The 19,969-nt window shown below is 39.3% G+C and overlaps 1 protein-coding gene across 4 annotated transcripts in view; it reads right to left on the bottom strand.

Annotated features, from left to right (window-relative positions):
* Nup93 (nucleoporin 93) overlaps positions 1–19,969 on the bottom strand; it is a 97,616-nt gene that overhangs the window by 40,181 nt on the left and 37,466 nt on the right. For 2 of the 4 annotated variants that reach the window (XM_078032356.1, XM_021721387.3), the window contains exon 1: positions 9,067–9,457. The exons of 1 other annotated variant lie outside the window; for it this stretch is intronic. The gene's annotated coding sequence lies outside the window, so the exon portion shown is untranslated. Of the gene's footprint in view, positions 1–7,449; positions 7,547–9,066; positions 9,458–19,969 lie in introns of those variants that run through there. One more of the 4 variants, XM_021721391.3, reaches the window with a different exon arrangement.

The raw sequence follows: 19,969 nt of genomic DNA, 5'->3' as shown, positions 1-19,969 counted from the left end.
GGAATATTTACATGAACATGGTGAGACATGTTGGGGATGGGAACCAAGTCAAAACACAAAACTCACTTAGGTTTCACATACACCTTATATATACAGTCTGACAATAATTTTACACAATATTTTTAGTGGGCCTGTGTTTTGACTACAGCCTATCATATGAAGTCAGGTATATAATTTTCCACTTGTGGCATCATGTTGGTGCTCTATAGAGAAAGCTCAGATTTTGAGGTATAATTTTGTAAGAGTTCTGATTTCAGACTTTTGGATTAGGGATGCTCAACTAAGAATAGCTGGCACATATATGGTGATGACTCTGTGCCAGGCCTAAGTGGTACTCACTTATGCATCTGGTTGTGGCCCTCCCTAAATCTGATGCTATACTGTCTCTCAAAACTCCCCAAGTAGATCATACTTTAAAACATCCTCAATATAAGTTTAAAAGTTGAGCATCTGTGTGGTTTGTAGAGCTCCTATCAACTCTAAAGCGCTGTTGCAGTTCTACATTAAGATGACCCAGTTTGTAAGCAACAAAGCTCAGTCTCAGAAACCAAATTTGCTCACTCCTTGTTTACCCCCTTCCACTCCACCACTCTCTCACCAGAGCAAATTAAGATGGGATAAACAGGTACTGTATGCCTGCATATTCATTCCTTTTTTCTCCCTACATCACACGGGGGAGAGATGGGAACAAATGTCAAGGTTCTGGCATTCCTTTAGAAGAGAGTTTTTCAAAATATGGATCAGAACCCAGAACTGGGTCATGAAATCAAATAGCATTTGTCTAAGGAAATAAAAATGCAACATAGATATGTAGTATGGGTAAGTACTATTTTGTGAAACTTTTGTTTCAATTACATGCCTTCATTGGTGTGTGTATATATATATATATATGAAGTGGGTCATACTGTAAAATACATTTCTTACTAGAGGTCATAGTTCAAAAAGACTGAAATTACTGCTCTAGATGTCAATTCGATAGCATTCCAGAATATTATTACTGCTATTGTTGTGGAACAATAAATATCATACATCTGCTCAGCCAGGTAGTCCACCTTTGACAGATAGTGTAAGTGTACTTGGCCAAGAACTACCCAAAATGTAATCTCAAGGTAGGTTGATTCTCTTACCATATCTCAAGGACCTGGCAATCAAAGTGACTCCTAAATGGTTCAGGCCCAGGAAGATAGGCATGACAACGCCTTATTTTTAATTAACATGCAGGCTCAGAACACAAGTAGCAGCTAAATCCTACTGCAGAAAAAGAGAGTAGGCAAAGGAGTGTTTATTTTTGCCAAATGGACAAATTCTCTTATTTTATTTGCTTTCCCAAAGTGAAAACTATAAGAAATAAAGGTCTCTGTGAAAAAATTTCAGTATTCATTTTAGTTAGGAAAAGATGCCCCCCCCAAAACAATAACAATTTACATTGATTCTTTCACAGTTCTTTGCCTCCCGTCTATAACAAATAAGTGATTTGCTGGACAGTTTTAAAAATAGTGAAGAACATATAAATTTCCTGACTGTCAAAAAGTAAATAAAAAAATTAGAGTCTGAGTTGGTCCCACAAAGCAGTAGCCATATTTTACTTGGCCCTCAAAACACAAAAGCCTATTCCACTTCTCCCCTCTTCCAGACCAACCACCCTCTCAGCAGGGTGGACATTGTCCAGAAGGTACTGATACCGCACAAAAATAAACAGCAGGTGCCACGATACCTCTGTGCCATCTCTCATTTAATACATACAATATACGCTAATTAATAGAAACTCTGTAACCAGCATTCCAAATCAAAATGATATGAACACAAAATGAGCAGTGGCATTAGAAAGATCACCATGGCTGAAAAAACTGCTAAGACACAAGCAACCGCAAAGCAGAAAGAAAGAAAAATAAGCAAAGCTGAAACAACAGAATAACCAGTGACTAGTTTGCTCCAAGATGAAGCCAGAATTACAATAAGCACGTCAAGCACGCAGCAGAACTCTGATTAGCGCAATGGAGAGGGTCTGAATTCTACGAAGACGGAAGTGGGAATGGTACCCACTATTTTGCTTCTGCTTACTCAAAGTAAAATATCTTCTTCCTTAACTTTTCCCAACCCTTCTTTCTAATTTCCGAATAAATGATCTCTTCAAAAACTTTCTCTTGCGTAAATTTTTTGCAAAGGTAAAATTCCTACTTCTGGAGAAAATGAGAAACAAGGGAGTAAAATACTCTTCAGATGAGCACAACACAAGTCCTGCTGCCCTGGAGCCGCCAGGCTTGTGAGATGGTGTGGCTGCTTTCCATTAGCTCTGCATCGTGGAGCCAACACCTCGAGAAAGTCTTCCAGCAGAGATGTTCATTACTGATGTAAATAAATAAACAAATAAACAAACAAACTTTCAAATTTGAGGAACTTCAGTAAGATTTTACAGCACATTTTATTATTTTATTAGACCACTTTTATTTCAATAAAAATAAGAATACATAAACTATCAGCTTTCAAGGCCCAGGAGAGGCTGAATCTCTTTCTGCTCAGAATACTGATTCAGGAGTAAAATCCAGGCTTTTTTCTTAACTCAAATGTTCAGATTAGTCCCAGTACTTGTTTTCTACAAAAGATTTTAACAGTTTAACTCATTTTTTCACAAACTATAGCTTCAAAAACCACCCCTAATGAAGGATGGGAATGTAGCTTAGTGGTACCTAATTAGCATGCACGAAGCCCTGGGTTCAATACCTAGTGCTGCAAACACACAAACCAAAACGACAACAAAACCTGAAGAAAGCAGTGCTAAGTGGAAGAGCCGACATCCACCAATTGTATTTTTAAAGCTTTTGTACGACTTCTTGGAGACTTCTTGCACGTGTATGGAAAGCCTCACTCAGCAGGTGGCAGCAGACACTGCAAGAGTGGCTGTGCGGTTCCACCATTTGGAGGCTCAGCAGATCCACAGGCGCTGCAGGCAGCTCCAGAGCCACAGGTGGCCAACCCTGACAATATCACTTGGCACTGTGTGGGCACAAGGCCATCTGTCACTATCAGGAAGGCAGGTCCCATTTTACACATGGTTCCCGCAACTGGGCTAAAAAAAGGGTCACACAATTATGTGATAGATTTGAGTCCATTAGGGCAAAACAAATTACTTGCTCCCATGATTCAAACTGGTTTTGAGGATGGTCCACAAATTTTCAAACATTTGAAAGAACTTGTCTTGCCCAGGAGATCTTAATCTCAAGAACACACAGCACTGGGCAATGCCTCCTCTCAGACAGACCGTACTTTTTCAGGGCTGTATAAACCACTTTTCTTTGCAGGTCACAAGAGGACTGGAGAGAGAAATGTGACTTGCTCAGTGCTGTTATCTCACCACTTCCAGAAAAACAGGCCACTCTGGTGAGAGGGCCCATGATGCTGCAGGACGTGCCAAGCTGGGTGGCAGGGCTTCTCTCCGCTCACTGCGGGGAGAGGGGAGCAGGAGCACTGGGTGTCAGGGGAGAAGGCAGCCGGAGAAAGCAAGGACAACTAAGCATTTTATCTCCTTCCTCCAATGACCCCCCAGAGCCTGGCACACCTGCTAGGGCTAAACTCTGGAAGAAAGAAAGGGATTCTGAAGATCGAACTTCTCTGGAGCTTTTGCAAATGGAATGAATATTAAGAGTGCACCAAATTATGTCTAGCTTCAAAGAGCAGCAGCAGAGCCCTCTCCTAACCCAAAGATATGAACAGATCTAAAAAATATGACTCCCACAGTCATTCTAGGTGAGGGAAAGATAAGAAAGATTCACTAAGGAATGCCAAAAGCCTTCCAATATGTCCGTCTTGGAGATGGGTTAATCCACATCCAAGGAACTTTGGGCACAAAAAACTGCACTGCAGTATAGAATGAGAATGCATTAACAGTGGCCTTTAAAAGAAAAAAAAAAAAAGCCTGGGAAAGGATGGTAGAGGGCGAGTGTCAGAGCCGGTTAGTGGGAGCCAGCAGCTTTCGCCAGGCTGGTTTCTGCAGGGCCGGGATTAAGCCTAGAGTTCTACTTAGCAAGCACAAGGAGCGCTGTTAGGACAATATTTGGGAGCCACATCTCATATTAATTCCCTGCTGGTACACGGTGTCAGTCATTTACACTGCAGTCGAAATCCCAGCTCCTCCTGCTATGCAGCAGTGCTTATGCTGATGGGATTGGAGGCCAATCGCAGGCTGTCACTGTAAAGGGAGCTTCGGTTTTCCTGCAGTTTCTCCTCACTCAGAAATTCTCTTTTCAAAAATGTATTTGTTTGGAGACTACTAAAACAAAAGAGGTCTTTCCTTTTATAACTTCACATTGTCTTACAGGGAATGGGTCAAGGCACAATACTTTAATTTCACACTATCTCTAAAACCTTAATTAAGTTTGGAGACATTTTTACTTTACCTTGTCAGAGCTGGGAATACTGCAGAAAGCACCACTCACCACTGTCACCACAGGTACAGAAAACATGAGACATTGCTTAGCTGAAGTGGCAAACACAGGCAACAGAAGGAGGCAGGCAAGACAATACAAACTGCTAGAAACTGAGGAGGAGCAGAATCCTTTCACTCAGTCCATTCTTAGGCAGGAGAAGGAGGACCCTGCACTGTGGCCCCTCTCACCTTCAGTTACAGGCCTGACCTGCTGGGGGACACTTTGAGAATGCCTAGCTTCATCCCAGCTCTTGATGAGCACCTACCTCACCTTTCAAGCCAAGCCAACACAACAGACCTAAAAGCTTGTCTTGCAGGACAGATCTTATTTTTAAATGTTTGTTTGTAAATGATAAATTTATAAAAGCATATCATCTTCAAAACAAACCCACAAAGACTCCAAAGCTCAGCTTAGTGTCATTTCTGGCACAACTGAAAAGAAACACTTTTGTGAGTTAGCTTGCTAAGGCAAAGACTAGACTTTCCTGAAAGCGCAACCCATCAGTCACCAGCAAGCCCACAAAGAGAAAGAAATGGAGTCAGAGACAGCAGCACAGTGCAGCACAGATTAGGAGTCAGGTGGTCTGGATTTAGGGCAAAATCAACAGCTTTTTGGTGTGTGACCTTAAAAAAGTTATTTAACTAGAGTGAATCTTGCTTTACTCAACTGTAAGAGGAGCTGCTTTTGCTACATAAACTCTTTAAGACCATCCCCAGAAACACTCCCTAAGAGATGGGAGTAGACAAGAAATTAGCATCGTCATTACCAGTATGGCTACAGTTTACTTGCAAAATAACTCACACCTTAAATCACAAAAGAAATATAGTAAACTTTGTTTTTGAAGGCAGAGACATATATATTTTGTAATAGGCAAAACCCATAAAGAGCCAGAATGAAAACCAGAGACAAATGATAGATTTTCATAGGAATGCTTAGTTTCACCTTGCCATAAAGGAGAAGTATACTGTTCTTCAGTTTCAGAAATCCATCCTATATTGGAAGGAGTTAAATTCCTATACTAAAAAAGATGACAACACAAAGCAAGGAATTTCAGAAGCGTTAATACAATTTCTTAAAAGCGACATTCAAAGCCATCTAGATAAGTGCTAATTGAATCTTCACTTCAAGAAAATATCAAAACTTAGATATCTTCTAACAATAAAAAGTAACTGTAAATTGGCAAAGCAGTACTACTAGAGGTGTCTTCAAACTCGACTGAAGGAAAATAACTCCTGTGGTCCACCTCTTCTCACAGAGCTCCTGGTGCCGCCATTTTACTCCTTGCTCACTGCCATCTTAGTGCCACAGAATGACTCTTAGCGGGCTGGCTGGCGTGCTTGCTCGTCTACATTATGGTGCTGCCAGAACAGTCAAAGGGTGATAAGAATGTATTGTTTGTCCCAAAAAGAACCAGCCCCTGATTTTTTACACCAGCAGGCTAAAATTTGAAGAAAAAACCGAAGAACTTTAGATTGAAGAGATTCAGGAATCCTCTGCAAGTATCAGAGAAGAGCCTCTCCCAGCAGCCAAACTTAAGTGGACCACGGTGGAGGCAAAGAACAGAGGAAGCAACTGGGTCTCTGCTACCTCCCCAGGTACACAGTGCACAGCTTTTTACAAAACCAGCAACAGAAAATAAGACCAGACTCTTCAACCAAGTATTGCTTTAAAAAATTTCCAAGGAAGCCTTTGAAGAAACCCTCATGTCATCCAAACATTTTATGCAAGCAAATCTGCAGTTAAAATGGAGTTCTAATTTGCTGCCCTAAAATTCTTTTATTTCAAGGTGCAAGTCTTTTTTATAAAAATCGAGGGGGAAAGAATCCATTTGCTTTCTATGATATTATTTATAATTATTATGTTAAATGCAGTCCACACACACACATACATACAAGACTAAAAAAATTACATTGAGATCTAGCCCTTATGCTGCAAGCTAATATTAGGACCACAGATTTACGGAATCTTTGTAGGATTCTAACCAGGGCTTACAACTAATGAATCTTTGTATGATGTGAAGAAAACTGTTTCTAGTTTCAAACATCTAGTAATTAGAGAAAAGACCATTCAGTGACTAGAATGAACAGCAGCTAACACAACAAGACCCACAACAGTTGGCTTGATAAATTTGATATCAAGTTAAAAGGATTCTCAGATATCCAGTTCTGTGAGAATTCAACTCCTGAAACAGCTACTTAAGCATTCTGAGCAAATTCTTCATGGTACAGTTTACTACAAAATACACTTACTATAAATTCTTCAGGGTTTGAAAGATAAAAAATTCTTCAGCTTTTAAAAGATAAACATACAAATCAAAGTTAAAATCTACTTGCTCTCTCTTAGGAACAGCATAAAGGAACAAAGAAATAAGCCAGGTCAAATCCAGTTAATTTTAAGAATCAAGAGTTAGAAGCTTACAATTACAAACAAGAGTTTTATATGAGTAGCTTTGAAGTCACAACTATTAATTAAACAGAAGGCACTAGAAATTATCCCCATGAGAGTGACAGTCTCAATCTATTGATCTTTGAGGATAAAATCTTGTTTTGTCAAAATATTTTTTTCTCTTATGTATTTGGAACAGCTATTACAGGTCATTAATATGGAAGCACTTTCTTAATAACAACAACAAAAGCACTAAAATCCAGCAAGTCTTTTCAGGAATGGAAAAGAGACTCTTTTAAAAAGACAGTGAAAAGAAGTCTAAACTCCTATATTTATCATATTCAGATTTCTTTTTTCTCCCAAGTATCATTTCCATCTCAGACTAGTAATAAACTCAAGACTTCTCAACAACCTAACTAATGAATAATTAATTAAAATCATTTGCTAAAATCACTCATGAAACCCATATTTCAAGAATACATAGCATACCTGCTTTTTAACACATACCTTAAAAAAAAAATACACCCAAGAATCTCTGTGTTGTATCTTTCCTATTTGCAGCATTTCTTTAAAACTCTATTTTGCTCATTCAACCAAAGACAAATTTTCGACCTTTCACCACTATATAAGAAATACTTACTGTAGACAAAAGGATTCCATTTTCTTTCTGGGAATGTTCTCCACCCTCCTAAAGTACTCTTCTACACAGTATACAAATTCATTTTCTTAGTTTTACAGTAACAAAGCTCCTGTGCCAAAGAACCTAATGTAAATGAAATGGCCCTGCAGTTGCCTTCAGAATCCAGTTCACCTCCACCATGATACAGCTAATTGTTAAAAATGGTGGCTGAGACATTTTCCATACATTAAATTAAGGAGCTCTGATGAAGGCGCTGGCATCCACCCACTTCAGACAAAGGAAAATAATTTGCAACTGTACCAAGGCACGGATAATTGAGTCATCTCCCATACAGGGTCAGTGTTAGAGGTTTCCTCCATCTTTACAAAATGCAAACCACAGCTTATTGTCTCATCTCAGAAATCAATTCCTTGCAGTGCTGCACTGGGTCAGAGTTTTACGGGAATCTTAGTCATGGGTAAATCCAGACTTCCAGTGCTGAGGGGAGCCAAATTCTCACAGTTCGCCCCTTTCCCTGAGCAGCTCTCCTCCATAACCCAGACTTGACAGCTCAAGCCTTCCTATTGTTAAGAGTAAAGAAAAGTCCTATACCTCTGAAGGGAACTAAAACCCTCAACTAGGTAAGCAATTTCAAAGTCTGAGCATCAGAAAGAGATCCAGACCCTACAGGTCAGGTCCCACAATACTAACACATTTCTTGGGATGAAAAATTGCATGCATCGTCATTTTTGTTACTGTTTTTAAGTAAAGACAATAAACAAGCTGCTTTTTAATGTTGGATTTAAGGCACTTTAACTTTGAAATTAATCTAGGTATTAAAAGTATCACAAGCAACATTATAATCCTATTACTCTCCAGATAATGTTTACATGATTTAGGAAGTTTAATTTCACCTTCACAAATCACAAAAATATGAACTATATTTAAAAGACACATACTCTTCTGAGGTTAAATTTGAGAAATAAAAAGTAACTATATTAATCTAAGTTACCAATAAATAATAAATAAGGAGTCCATATCAGGTGTTACTATTTCATTCTTCTCACTAAAGCTTTATGCTAAAATATTTCCAACAAGATTGTTGGCAATTTTTCCTAATTACTAAATATAAATGACTGGATTCATTGGTAAGGTATCTTATACACACACACACACACACAAAAAAAAAAAACTCACACACACACGCACACACTCACCTAAAATTTTAAAGAAGGATCTGCTTTTAGCAAAGAAATTCCATTTCCATATTTCACATCATACAAGAATTCTGCACTTCACGTCTCTTCTAAAAATTCTAAAGAAAGTCCACACTACTTGCTACTTTAAGATGAAGTAGACAAAAAAAAAATCTAAATAATTAAGTATTTAAATCTTTAGGCAACTAACCCTCTGCCCCACCCAATAAATTTTTTAAAGAAAGACATTAGAATGGCAAGACACAAATCTGAACAATTCTCAGAAGAATCAAGTACTTTTCTATCAAATGTATTAACTGCTTCCAATTCATCTGAAATTTTTAAACCAACAAGATCCTTGTCTTTCAGAGGTACTGCAACATGCTGTCACTGCATTTACCAGGGTGCATCCGTCTTAATTTCTTATAAACAGCAAGCTTACCTGCAGCTGTTCAATTTAAGGAGTTGCAGACCGGCTGATGCTGCTGGTCACTGCAGCTCTTCCATACCTTCTGCGTGGGATGAGCTCTGAAAAGCACTGCTCAAGTTTTTCCCACCCCAATTGAGGGTTAGGGGTGAATTGAGGGTTAGGGGTGAGAGGTGGGAGAGGAAGAGGAAGAGAGGAAAGAAAAGAGAGAAGAAAAAGGCAAAGCACGACCCCTTTGCAAGTGCTGATGACTGAAGCACTAGAGTCCAATTAGACAATGAGATCGCAGAGCTCCCTGAAAAAGGGTGCGCTGCAGCCCCCGGAGCAGAGCACTGTCACCCAAGGTGCTCCACGCAAATCCAGGGAAGTGAGCTATCAGTTTGAAGGCACAAACTGATGGGAGTAACAGTTTATAGGTTACAGAGGGTATTTTATTGTTAACGGACTGTACCAAGTTAAGATTTAAGAGGGGGAGAGACAACATGTAGGCAAGCCATGCTATGATACTCCCCCCACACCCAAGCCACTGCAATTACTCTGATGTGAATTTTTGATGACTTCCGACATCTTGCATGGTTAATAATCGCTTCAGCTGTCATGTTTGGTTAATGTGGAAAATGCATTTGCTGCATTGTGATGCAGTGCTGTGACCACAGATTGTAACACCAGTTGTGAAGCTGGTCCCTTAACTGAGCAGCAGGAATTTGCACATGCCACAATGCTAAAATAAATGGTAGTTAAAAGATTTTATACAGTAGCAGACAGATTCTGCCATTTTAATCTACAGAATGTGTAGATCCAACATACAGAAGCATCTCGGATCACTGTGCCCTTGTCAGCCGCACTGCCCTTCAACCAGAACAGTACATTCACCATCTTAAATGTTTGGCCTCTTACTAGTTAAAAGATTTTGATACTATTTAAATAACTCTTCAGATTAATTATAGCTTTGAACAGAACAGAGGTTATTTGCATTTCAGGAATATACAGCCAATGAAACTGTCAGTGACACAGGAAAATGCAGACCTTTTATTAACATATGCTCAGCTCAACTGTCACTTCTTTGTACAACATTTAGGGGGAAATATATGATGTGTAAGTAATGAATATTCCCCTTCTACCACTATAATTTTTAAAAGTGCTCCTCAGAAAGGGATTTTTTCCTCCATGGTTTAATGTATAACCTGAAAATTAAAGATTACATTAAAATACTAACCTGTTTTTCATTGCGATGAAAGGAAATTCAATACAGCAAGCAACCGGCAATTACAGGAAAGCTTGTATAAAAAAGCAAAGATGGAACCGCACTAAGATCCCAGTACCAGATGATTAAAGTCAGACCAGTCAGGTAGTGAGGCCATCATTATGGTGCAGATAGCAAAAGAAAAATCAAGAGAAAGACTATTCCCTTTCTTCACAAGCAAAACCCACAAAGACTAAGACTGTAATCTGTTGGTTGCAAATCTAATACCTATACTGCAGAAACAGAAAGATGTGTGATACTGGCTAGATTTCATATTTTTATATAAATATTAACTTGGCTATTTAATACCTATAGTTTAGCTACTTAAGGCTGCTTCATCTATATCATCATTTTTGTCTTTTAAGAAGCAGAACCAACTCACAGACTTTGTTGCTTTGAAATAAAAAAATATAATTGGCTTATTTTCTTACATTAGAACTTTTGCCAATTAAATGCCCAGAGTTGAGATGTTTCCAACATTTCTGCCTTATAAAAATAAACAAACAAACAAAAATCTCAAGTAAACTAAAAAGAACACAGGGACACACTGTTGTCTGAGCAGTGAATAACAATGAAAGAACTTATGTTACTAACATAAAAATCAACTCATGATTTCCTTTGTTTTATTCATTGTGATAGCACCAAATGCATAATTTGGAGGTGCATGTGTTAACAAGCACTGTAAAGCTGAAGAGCTTTCTAGTTTTGTTTCTTGCCCTAACTTAAAATTAACTGCACCAACAGTGCTATTCGGTGCCATAGCAGATGTCACAGTAGTTGTTGCTAACATTCAACAATTTAAGCTTTTTTTTGTTCCAGACCCAATACAAGGTACCACTAACAGCTCAGAAACTGCACAAGGAGGAAGGGAGGGAGGGAACGGGTGTTGGGGGTAGCTTTGAAATTAACCAGGCTCAGCTTATGCTCCAATTACTGAACAAAAGACAATCCTGGGGGACCTCTTTCTGAACCAGTGCAAGAAGCAAACTCTTTTGTTTCTGATCAAATAAATACTGTATTGGAACACGGGGGATATGCAACAATAAGGAGTCTCTGCTTGGGGATTGAAGGGGCAAGAAAAAAGAACCCAAAGACCCAAGTGTGGTTAAAGCAAAGCACTTTGCTGATGTAAATCTGTTCCTGAGAGAGACATCTGAGGTTCGCTATAGGGGAGTAAGAAAACCCTCTTTTTTTATTTACTAAAAAAAAAAAAAAAAAGCAAAAAACACATTTCACTGAGTCTGTTAAGATTTTTCTTCCTCTTTAGTAAACTGCCAACAAATAAAGAGGATATTTCATTATGCTGGAATAAATTCTAAACTAGCTCAGATGCTTTCTTCCTCCAGTAACCTAAGGAAACCAGGCAAGAGGCTGGGCTTAAGGGCTTGAGTTGCAGAATATTCTGGCTGCAGAGCACCTCAGAGCAGAAGGGACTGAAAAGTGGTGACTAACCTGCCTTCAGACCTGATGCCTAAATGTGGAGGCCATAAAAACACTGGGAAGATGCCACCTAATCAAGGAGATGCTCCTCTAACTTGTTTTGTTACCAAATGACCATGAAGTGCTCCACTATTAGGTAGTTATTTAATTTTGTGTTTGACCTTACACAATCCTAAGCACCAAAAACTAAAGCAAAGAGAAAAGGGTAGAAGATTCCTGGGCCCAATATATTAACATAAGGGATAATACAAATGCAGAGATATAGACTAGAAAAGGGAAATCAATGCCATTTTATGGTTCAAATAGAATTATAATAATCACCGGGTAAAATACATTCAAGCAAACAAATATAAAGCTATACATATGCAGGACTTCAGTCAGAAATCAAACTTCTACAAATCTGTGGTGGACACTGTTCTCTAGGTTCACTGGGTTGCTGAGAAGATCAAGTAATATTACTGGCGGGTAAGTACTTACAATGACAGAGCATGACAGGCCATGTGACGTGGGGCAATGACTCCCCACCTTCGCCTCCCTGGCTGTGGGGCACAGCTAGAACCAGTTACCTTCCCAGCCCACCACCCCAACCTCCTCTTGGCTCCCCTCTTCTAAGACCTTGTCCTTTTGCCCCATGCCATACATTTCCTATTCCATATATTCATCTCACTGCCATGACTCTTATCTCTAGGCCAGTGGCTCTAGAAAATTCTGTCAGAGCTATTTTCTGGTAAGACAATGATGATTCTTGCCCTGTCTCTAAGTGCTTTGGAGGCATTTCCACTTTGATGTTCTGCCAAAACACCAAAAGTTAAAATGAGATCTCAACTCTTAATCTAGTCACTCTTCCCAATTTCTCGGCCTGGACCAAAAGTACCAATTCTTCTTGCTTCAAACCTCATATCTTCTTTCTGAACACCCTTCTTAAGCCATCAAACACTAAGTGTAGTAGATGTTTTATTCTAAACGTCTCTCACATTTCTCTTCCTCTGCTCTCTCAGCCACCACCATGGTCCTGGCTGCATGATTATAACTGCCTCTGAACAACAGGTCAGCCGGAATCTTTCCACTGACCAAGCCGACTCCCATAGGCATCCCCATGCTCTCCCGCCTTTCTTTGTGACACTTACTTGCTCCCACATTTTCGACAGCACCTGCCACCTACACTGGGTTGTGTGTCATTCCATCTATGTCTGTCCCCACCTCCTGACAGGTTTACTACTTAGCACAGACCTTCTGAGCTCACTTCCCTGGCCTCAGGAGGTCACTGCTCTCACATCCTCCTCTTTCACTATCTGCAAGCTAAACTCACTTTGTCTTTCAACTGATTCATCATCACCCTTCCGGCTCCATTGAACTCCCCTGAGACTTAGAACCTGCACCACTCCCTCTCAGTTTTGCCTTTCACTTTACACTTTCTTGGGCATTTTGATCCTGACATAGGAAAGTTAACCTTGGCTTTCTCATTTGAAGACAAGGAGCTTCTAGAAAGCAGAAATTATATTTATTCTAATTATCTTCAGTACATACCCTTAATGGGCACTCAACAAAACCACTTCACTGATATTTATTAGTGTTCTCTAGGCCAGACCCAGGCAGATGCAGACAACTACTTAAAGGGAAGTTAAATATTACTTTTTGTTTATTGTTTGTTCTTTCAAAAATCTCTTCAGCTTCCTGAAATAATTCCAGCCTTAGGTGGTAAGACAGATGCCTAGATGGTTCTTGGTCAACACGCAGAAGAGTCAAACTCTTCTTGGTGACTAAGCATCATTATCAACAGTATTTACTTCCCAAAGTCGGCTTCCAGAGGGCCTGGCCCTGGCCCAAAGTCAGCGCTGTGGTATTCACAGCTCATCTGTCCTTACAAATCAGCTGAGAGTGAAAAAGGAATCTGCTAACTTATAGCAGACATTTCATCCTGTATGTTGTTTTAAGCAATTTAGGCAGTCAATAAAAAAAAAAAAAAAAAAAAAGACAGTTTCTTTATGTCTTTACTTTGCACTAAAACAAATTAAAGTTCACTCTCTCTTGCTCATACTCAAGCTAGATTGCCCAGGGGTCAAAAAATAACAGGGAAAAGGAAGCCCTCCCTTCTTGGAGAAGCTGAAGAGTTCCTCCCGCCCCAGACCATCAAGCAAAAAAAGGCAGGAGGGTTTATAAGCAGGTTGGATACTTAATGCACCTGGGTGAAAGGAATTTTAAAAGTAAGATTCCCACATTAAAATGTTTTACAGAACAATTTCCCCAGTAAAGCAGTTACTAATGGGCCTAAAATGGGAGGGGGAAGCAGGCATCACAAATATTCCTTCACGCAATTCACTGCAGTTGTAAGCAGCCTCCCAGGTTTCAGAAACTCAGAACAGCTCTTTTCCTATCAGCCAGCCTGCCTGTGTCTGTCTGTCTGTCTGTCTGTCTGTCTGTCTGTCTGTCTCTCTCTCTCTCTCTCTCTCTCTCACACACACACACACACACACACACAGTATCTACCAGTCCTCAGTATTCAGACAGAAGGAACAAATGAGATTCAGAGAAAAACTGGCAGAATATACAAAGACATTCTACTGCAATAAAAAATAAATGAAGGACTGGGGTCGTGGCTCAGTGGTAGAGTGCTTGCCTAGCATGTGTGAGGCCCTGGGTTCGATCCTCAGCACCTCATAAAAAAATAATAACAATAAATAAAGTTCTAAAAATGTTTTAAAAAATAAATAAATGAAATAATAAAGTATATGAAGACTCATCAAATTCATAACCATAAAATTTCAAAAGGAATTTCATTTCCCTTGTGGCACAAATTAAGAAAATAAGGTGTACATATTTATCTTATGTTCCTTCAACACTTCTTTAAACAGTACTTTATAAATGGATTTCATTAAATGTCAGACAAATGTTAGAAAAGAAAAAAAAAGAAAGAAAATAAGGTATAGAGAAACTCAGAATCTGGCCAAGGTCATGAAGTGACCTAGCCCAGATCTGGCTTTAGCTCTCCTGCTTTCTCACAGAACTCTTCGCACAGCATAATGTGACACTGCATAGGAAGAGCTGCCTGAGTGCAGGCCTGGGCCAGGTCTCCGTCTTGGGGAACTTTAAGTTACTACATGGGGATGATGGTGGTTGCAAAAGAATAGCTTCTAGCTTGGGAGTCCTTGTTACCCATGTACTTTACACCACAGATATATCTCTTGCCAGGTTGATTGGAAACAGAATTCTTTTAGACAATTTGTATTTTAAATCCAATAGGGAAGTTGTTATATGAAGAAATACTAAAGCTAAAAACATTGTCCCTAGATTTCTTTTATAAATTCAAATACTCATGAGATTGGATTTGCTTATCAAAGCAGCTTACTACAGAGAAGGTAGCTCTGTTGGAAGACAGTGCCTGCCTAGCAAACATGAGGCCTTGGGTTAATTCTCAGTACCACTGAAAACAAAAGCAAAATCAAAACAATAAAAAGAAGAGTCCACTTTATTATTACTATTATTTTAGAGAAAAACACTAAAATCTTAATTTTCATATAAATTTTTTCTACACATATTTCTTATTCTGCTACAGCTGGAAAACACTGATGAGGCCAGATACTGGTTAAAAATAAATAAGTAAATAAATAACTCCCCAATAAAATAACAGGGTTACTAAAACTACCCAGTCCTCAAGAATTTATAATTTTTATTTCGCTTTGGGGTCAGAATTTCATATTCACTAACATACAAACTATAAGATCCTAAATTTTTTCTGTAAAGGAAACTTGCAGACATCCTTTTACTTTCTCATTAATACATACAGTAAAATTAAATATGGCATTCTCAAAGCTATAAGTGAAATTTGGCACCAAAATATGATAAAACTATATTCAGGGATATGTCTTAAGAAAAAAGGAACTATAAAAGATATTAAGCAGAGTAAAAATTTACATGGGTAATAACAAAATGAGTTTGAAACAGAAAACAATGATGCCCTACGGGATACTCATCCTACATGAAGGGTGGCAGAGGGGAGAGGAGCTCCTCGCTTTTCATGCACCACATCAGGCAGGACAACCACAGCAGAGGAGGACACAGCTTTTTCTAGGCCCCAGGAATTTACATAGTCCCATAAAATATGGTGTCAGGTTTTTATCCCTGTGCTATGCCCTTCTCATCTCTAAAACAGGGACAGAGATCTGCAATTCTAAAATATTTTTTTAAAATCAGGATGATTTTATAATCTGCCTTCCTTGCACTGTTCTCTCCACCAGGCTTTCCGCTGGGACACATGGAAATGTGTCTAAAATGGCTTCTAAAACAATGGTTCGTTTTATTAACATGTTTCTTAACAGTAAGTCCTACAGCAAAACGTTTCCAATTCTACTACTTTTCCATCTCAGGTCTTCAGTCAATACTGGGACATTTCAAATAATCAAATTCCCTCAAAAGGCCTAAAGCACTAAAAATGCAACAAGGGCGGAGTCTATATTCTATCCACATTGGGAACTTAACAAAACATATACAGGAAAACTGCTCAAAAAAGTGATCAGCCTATTAAGTTGTTGAAGGCTGTTATTCAGAAAATGTCTACACAACTACACACTGTCAAACAGCCTTTTCAGATTGTAGTACTTCTTGGCAAATTTCCATTTAGAATTCAATCCAGTGAAGTATTTTGTAAAGCTACCTATGTCTTATTGGAACTTAATCTGGTAAAATGTCCCATAAAGGTACCTATATATGATTTCTAAAATCAAAAGACAATTAAGTCTTATGGAAAGTATATTGAATCTAGAGCCAGAAAAACTGGATTCTAACTATACATAAGTCATTTGCCTCATCTGCAAAATGGGAAAATACCCCAACTATCTAAAGAATGCCACATGAATCTTCAACTGCCTATACAACAGGGTTATTCTTTAAAGCAAAGAGAAGGCATTTCAAATGATTTCTAAAACACAGGCTGCACATTTTAATACATTTTTCAAATATGCAGACTGATTTAGACATTTCCAAGGAAATATTTTATTCTGCCTTCTACTTTCTCTCATGGCATCTGTTGTTACTAGCAACTAAAGAAAAGTAAAATCTCATGTCATTAACAGTAAACCCAAGACCTACAGACTTCATTTAATTGTGGGGCTGGGGAGGTGGAAAGAGAAAAGCAAATGCAAAGTTAAACAGAATGAGGATGAGAAGCCAAGGAGGAAGGCAGAGGAAATCAGGCTGACAAATAAAAACAAGAAGTCCATCTTCCTCCTCTCCTGGCTCCTACTGATGGCAGACGGAGTGTGTAATCTGCTGAGAGACCAGATTTAAGGCCTCCTTTTGGCATAGTCCATCCATGAATTATTAACATTCGAAGAAGCAAAAGCACATCCGCTCACAGCAATCAGAGAGGATAATGATGATTAACCAAAGTGGGATTATTAATCCCTCACATCCCTTTCCTATGTGTCTCCCTATTTTCATTCTTCTCTGGGTCTGTCTGCTTTTGGGGCAGTATATTTTGAGCTACAACCTTAACATCAAATTTGATACCTCCATAGTAAAAAACTATAATTGACAAATTATAAATCATTTAAGAAGAAATATACACATATATTCTAGACATACATTTTATTGACCACTATGATTCTGATGAAGCAAAGAAAAATAATGGTGGTTACAAATTCTTTCTGGACTCAAAATCTTTGAAGATGAACTGCTTTGCAGGCTGGTAAAAGATTCCAGGGTTAATCACAGGTGGACTGAGCTGAAAGTCATCTGAGTCATCTGGAAAAGTAGGGTCTTCCTAGACTTCGGTGCTTATAGTGACCCTGTGGGTCTCACACTGGAACACCTGTTAAAACAGATTCCAGGCCCCACCCCCAGGGACAACTTCAATTTGCACTGGGCCTGAGAGTCCCCAGGGGGTGATGATGCTGCCTGTATAAGCAGCACGCTATTACCACTAACTAACCAAAAGCTTGCTTCTAAGCAAAGGTGTGCAGGGCATGAGAGGAATTCAGAAAGAACCAACCTCAGGGAGAAGGAAGATTAACTCAAAAGATAGAGATGAGACCTGTGGCTCTGTTTTCCTCCTCACCTCAATGACAGGCCAAGATGCCTCAAGGGGCTCTGCAATAGGAACATGAACAGTTAACAAATGGCCTACATGAACATGAGATTGAGAGGTAGATTTACAACTTCTTCCCAAAACATGAGAAACAAAACTGAAGTCTTCTTTTTCCTTGGCCATTTTCTTCCCTACTCTCCCCTCTACTTAGGATTTGGCTTTAATGTGTCATCTATCCTCAAAAAATGAATAAACCCTAACAGTCTCACTCCAACCTCAGTTGACCATGTAACATAACAGAACACTCTTCCAGACCCTCAATACCTAGCTGAGTTAGACTCCAAAAACCAAAAGTAGAAAATTAGCAGAGGCCTTAGGCAAGGGCCACAAACAAAGAAATGCATTTTGAAGTACCTATTAAAAGAGTAAAACATGAGCAAATAGCTAGATGGATAAATAAAATCTGTTTTGGGGGCATTTGCAAATGCACAAAATGCAAACAGGCACTGCAGTAGAGAAACATGAAAGAGGCCCACCTGTGGAGGGCACAAGGCTAGGCTTCCACAGGCCCAGGGACACAGAGCCACCTCACACCCAGAAGTGCTGAGCGCATGGGCAGGACAGCCTTGGCGGTGCACAGTGCCCAGCTCCAACATCCATCGAGCAGCTAATCCTTTCACTATTAGTACTTGATCGGGGGAAAAAGGAAGAAAACTCTACTGAACAATATTCTCTACTTCCTTCTATCCCTAGTAGCTTTAAGGATCTGGTACCCACTCCTCTTAGTAATGATAGCTCCTGAGGATACTTAAAAGGCTGAGGCAAGGGGGGAAGGTGGCAAAGAAAGAGAAGAATGCAAAGGAAAGGAAGAGGAAAAGGAAGAGGCAAGAAAAGACAGACAAATGGAATGAAAGGATGAAGGAGGGACAGAAAAGGAAGGGGAGAGGGAGGGAGAAAAAAGCAGAGGAGGAGAGATCAGGGGTAAAATAGAAAGCAAAAAAAAAAACTGGGGGGCAAACAAACAAACAAAAAACCTTTCCCCCAATCTGCTCTAACCCTGATGCTGTAGTCCACCTACAGTTCCAAATACGGCACCTGTGCCAGGTTGCCGCCACGCATTTCTCTTGGCAGCAATGACCTACTCAGACAGCACAAGGCCAGCAACAGGCTCCAGTGTTAGGAAGTTCAAACCTCCTGAGCCCTTTCACAGGAAGGAGAGCAACACCTGGTCACTTTCTGTTCCAAAGTATAACCTCGGATGGGAACATGAGGTTTGTCCCCACTCAGCAGAATCCACAGGCTCTTCTAAGTAGCATTTTCATCCTTAGAACTGATATAGTTAACCAGCTAGTTTTTCACCTAGGAATGAAAAATGGAAATATCACTTCAAAAAAATAGGGAAGAAAATGTCCAAGAGGAAACAGGGACAGAACTTTAAAAAATGCAACCAGCAGTGAAAGAATTGGCTTAGCATCTCTGCAGAAAAGAATAGTATAGAAGTTACCCAACCCAGTCCACTACTTGACACCTTCCTCAGAAAGTATGATAACAAGAATACATAGCAACGAACAAAAAAACCATCTGGTTTCAAGTTCCACCTTCGATAATAACTAATCTCTTTATCTTGATCTCAATTTCTTCTCCTTCTAAACAAAGACGATGCCAACACCCTTTGGACTCATCTTAACTCTGCAGTGACGAACATGTCAATGATGGGCAAAGCTCACTGAAAAGTTCTATGCAAATGGCAACATTATCATGATGCACTCCTCAGAGGTCACACAAAATCCCTGGCCTGTTACTTCCCCCCTAAATCTTCCAAATTAGGACAATGTCACAAATCTTCTCACTAACCAGCCTTTGAAATGATTTGAAGGGGATAATGAAATGATGTACCAGTTGTGAAATCTACACATCTCAAATCACATTTCACTCAATAGGAAGCTTTTTCATTACAGAATAAAGGAAATAAAGGAAAAAACTGCACATAATTTTATAGGAATTGATCACCTCTAAGCTGTGAGGGCTATTTTTACAGTCTATCTCTAATACACACTTCATGTGCTAATGTTAAAAGATACCTATTTTCCTTGTCATTTCAAACAGAAGATGTCTCGAGTATCTGGTCAAAAAAGCTCAACATTTTTAAAACAATGGCTGTTCCAAGAACTTCACAGAGCAGTCTAACAGTCAAAAAAAAAAGTGTGTCATGG

This window comes from Ictidomys tridecemlineatus, chromosome 15, assembly GCF_052094955.1.
Source record: "Ictidomys tridecemlineatus isolate mIctTri1 chromosome 15, mIctTri1.hap1, whole genome shotgun sequence".
NCBI lineage: Eukaryota > Metazoa > Chordata > Mammalia > Rodentia > Sciuridae > Ictidomys > Ictidomys tridecemlineatus.
This window is presented reverse-complemented; position numbering and strand designations above follow the sequence as displayed.